The following is a 4,157-nucleotide window of genomic DNA, read 5'->3' as shown; positions in this document are numbered from 1 at the left end:
CCATTGGGTTTATTAGTTCCTTGGGTTTATAATATTAGTCCCATGGGTTTAATATTATTCCCTTCGGTTCATAATCCCTTGGGGTTTTAGTATTAATCCCTTCGTTTTATTATTGCTTTGCGTTTATAATATCAATCATGGTCAACCATTGTCAATCATAACAAACCATGGTCAACCATGTTTGAATTTCGCATTGTGACAATGATTGTCTCACCATCAAAATAAATTATATTTGGCTTTAACAATGTTGGGTTTATAATATTAGTCCCATGGGTTTAATATTATTTCCTTGGGTTCATAATCCCTTGGGGTTTTAGTATTGATCCCTTAGTTTTATTATTCCTTTAGGTTTATAATATCAATCCCTTGGGTTTATTATTCCCTTAGGTTTATAATATCGATCATGGTCAACCATTGTCAATCATAGACAACCATGGTCAACCATGGTTGAATGCCACATCGTGACAAGGATTGTCTCACCATGAAAATAAACCATGTTTATTTTAGTCTTTCTAATATTTATATTAGGGTTTACCAATGTTGGGTTTATAATATTAGTCCCTTGCGTTTAATATTATTTCCTTGGGTTCATAATCCCTTGGGGTTCTAGTATTAATCCTTTGGTTTTATTATTAACTTGGGTTTATAATATCAATCATGGTCATCTTTATTAATCTCTTGTATTTGTAATATCAATCCCTTGCACTTCTTGATCCCTTAGGTTTTTAATATTTATCCGTTGGGTTCAATAATTCCTTGGGTTTATAATATTAAACCATTGGGTTTATTAGTTCCTTGGGTTTATAATATTAGTCCCTTTTGTTTATCTTAGGTTTTATATACCTTGGGTTATACTATTAATCCTTTTGGTTTTTTAGGTTTTTAGTATTAATCCCTTGTTGTTATTAGTTCCTTAGGTTTATATTATCAATCCCTTGGGTTTATTCATCTAAGGGTTCATATTCATATCATATAATATTCCTATCATATAAGGGTTCATCTAGGGCTTATAATATTAATCATAGGGTTTAATATCAAACCCAAGGGACTAATATTATAAACCCAACATTGGTAAACCCTAATATAAATATTAGAAAGACTAAAATAAACATGGTTTATTTTCATGGTGAGACAATCCTTGTCACAATGTGACATTCAACCATGGTTGACCATGGTTGTCTAATATTAGTTCCTTGGGTATATAATATTATTCCCTTCAGTTCATAATCCCTTGGGTTCTTAGTATTAATCCCTTGGGTAATAATAAACACAAGGAACTAATATTATAAACCCAATGTATACAAACTCTAAGATAAATATTAAAAATACTAAAAATAACATGGTTGAATTAATAAAACTTAATAATAATAATAATTATTATTATTAATTAATATTACTAATATTATTATGAGTTTATAATATTGTAATAATTTTAATATAATAACCATAAATATATAAATATATAAATATATAAATATATCATTGTTATTATTTATATATTTATTAATTATCATAAATGGTTGGTCTTTAAAAAATTACACATAATAATTCACTTATCACAATTCTAATTATTATTGCATCATGATTATTATTATAATAATAATAATTCATTATAATTGTGATTATTATTATTACTATTTTATATTATTGTTATAATCATATAATAATATAATAATAATCATAATATATTATTATTATAATAATAAAATAAAATAATAGTTATTATTATTATTATTATTATTATTATTATTATTATTATTATTATTATTATTATTATTATTATTATTATTATTATTATTATTATTATTATTATTATTATTATTATTATTATTATTATTATTATTATTATTGAAACAGGTCGTTGGGCAGTTCCTAAAACACCATGGATGGAAAGGATCTATCATCTATGTGAGAATAGGAACATCGAGGATGAAAACCACTTCCTCTTAGAGTGCCTCACGTACAACCACATTAGATCTCAGTTTCATAATCTTTGTCGCAATACTGACCTTCCTAGCCTTTTACAATGTCAAAATTATAGTGAGCTCGGGAGGCTTCTCTCCAAGCTTTTTGAGCATAGGAATAAAATCTTAAATCAAACTAAATAATTCGTTTCTTTAGGTCTGATAGACCAAAGTTTGGTCGTCGTCGTCGTCGTCGTCGTCGTCGTCGTCGTCGTCGTCGTCGTCGTCGTCGTCGTCGTCGTCATCGTCATCATCATCATCATCATCATCATCATCATCATCATCATCATCATCATCATCATCATCATCATCATCATCATCATCATCATCATCATCATCATCATCATCATCATCATCATCATCATCATCATCATCATCATCATCATCATCATCATCATCATCATATTTTATTATTATAATAATAATACAATATAATTGTTATTATTATTTTTATAATTTTATATTATTATTATAATAATATAATAATAATTATATTATTTTATTTCTTGAATAATATAATGATAATATAATTAATTAATATTAATAATATTATTATGAGTTTATATTATTATTATAATATTAATATAATAATATATATAAATAATATGGTTGTTAATATTTATATAGTTATTAATAATCGGTTGGCCTATCGGCGTATATCAACCACATTGGCCTATTGGTGTATATCAACCATATTTACCTTGGTAAATATGGTTGTGCTAATATAAGTTTTTATTATATCAAATGGAATTAATTGAAACTAATTATCTCAATATATCTTTAAAAATATAAATAAATTAGATTAATAAAGGATTTAACAGACTAATTGACTAGCTAATTACGTTATCCACTTATTAAACATTTATTAACTTTTTCTTGTTATTTCATTTAATAGTAATGATATAGGTTTATATAGTCTATGTAGTTCTAAAAAAAAAATATTGATTTATAAGTTACATTTAATCCAATACTGAAAATAAATATAACAATAATCAATTAATTAACTAATTAATTTTCCTTGTCCTTATCTCTTGGTCTAGTCCAGTTACCCAGTCCAATATAGTCGTAGTCGTTTCCTTGTCAAATATAGCCGTTAGTCGTTTCCTCGTCAATTATAGTCATCGTTTCCTTGTCAAATATAGCCATTAGTCGTTTCCTCTTCAAATATAGTTGTTGAATGATCTACTCTCTCTATTTAACATGTAGCCATGATTTGGTTCTTCAATTTGTCCTGAAGATGAACCACATTTGTCTCTATTTAACATGTAGCCATGATGGTTCTTCAACTTGTCCTGAAGATGAACCACATTTAGCCATCAGATATAGCTGTTGAATGATCTTCTCTCTCTATTTAACATGTAGCCATGATCTGGTTCTTCAACTTGTCTTGAAGATGAACCACATTTGTCTCTATTTAACATGTAGCCATGATGGTTCTTCAACTTGTCCTAAAGATGAACCACATTTGTTGGTTCAAAACGCATCGACAAATGATTTACGATGTGATTTTCATTAGTACTTACTCTTTATGCAAAAAGTAATTGATGTCTAATATCCAATTTTAAGGTCACAACCAAGCCAAACACCAAATTGGTGTAGCCATGATCTAGGTCTTCAACTTGTCCTAAAGATGAACCACATTTGTCTCTATTTAACATGTAGCCATGATGGTTCTTCAACATTAGTACTTACTCTTTATGCAAAAAGTAATTGATTTATAATATCCAATTTTAAGGTCACAACCAAGCCAAACACCAAATTGGTGTTGCTATTTGAGTGCTAATCTACGACCTAGTAATTGATGTGTAATATCCAATTTTAAGGTCACAACCAAGACAAACACCAAATTGGTGTTGCCTCCGTCTGGTTTGGAACCTGTGACCTCTAGTAGGAAACACATGCTCTTAACCATTAGAACCACTCAAGCTGTATAAATGAGAAGCTCTTAATGGAATGAGAAGCGAATCGATTTTTATATTGATCCTATGCATACAACTATTTTTATAGAGGTAGATAAATAAATAAAATGTTAAAATCTATAAGTTATAAATAAATTAAGTTGAAGCAATAGAACATTTTTAAATTAATTTTGTAACTATGAATATTATTATAAAATTTATTTAAAATATATCATAATTAAGCATATTTCCATCGGAATTCTGGACTACTTCTAAGTTAGGCTTGGATTAGTTG

The sequence above is a fragment of the Pinus tabuliformis genome, chromosome 4_1 (assembly GCF_031772625.1).
Source record: "Pinus tabuliformis cultivar Carrire ecotype Pingquan chromosome 4_1, CPIR1, whole genome shotgun sequence".
NCBI lineage: Eukaryota > Viridiplantae > Streptophyta > Pinopsida > Pinales > Pinaceae > Pinus > Pinus tabuliformis.
This window is presented reverse-complemented; position numbering follows the sequence as displayed.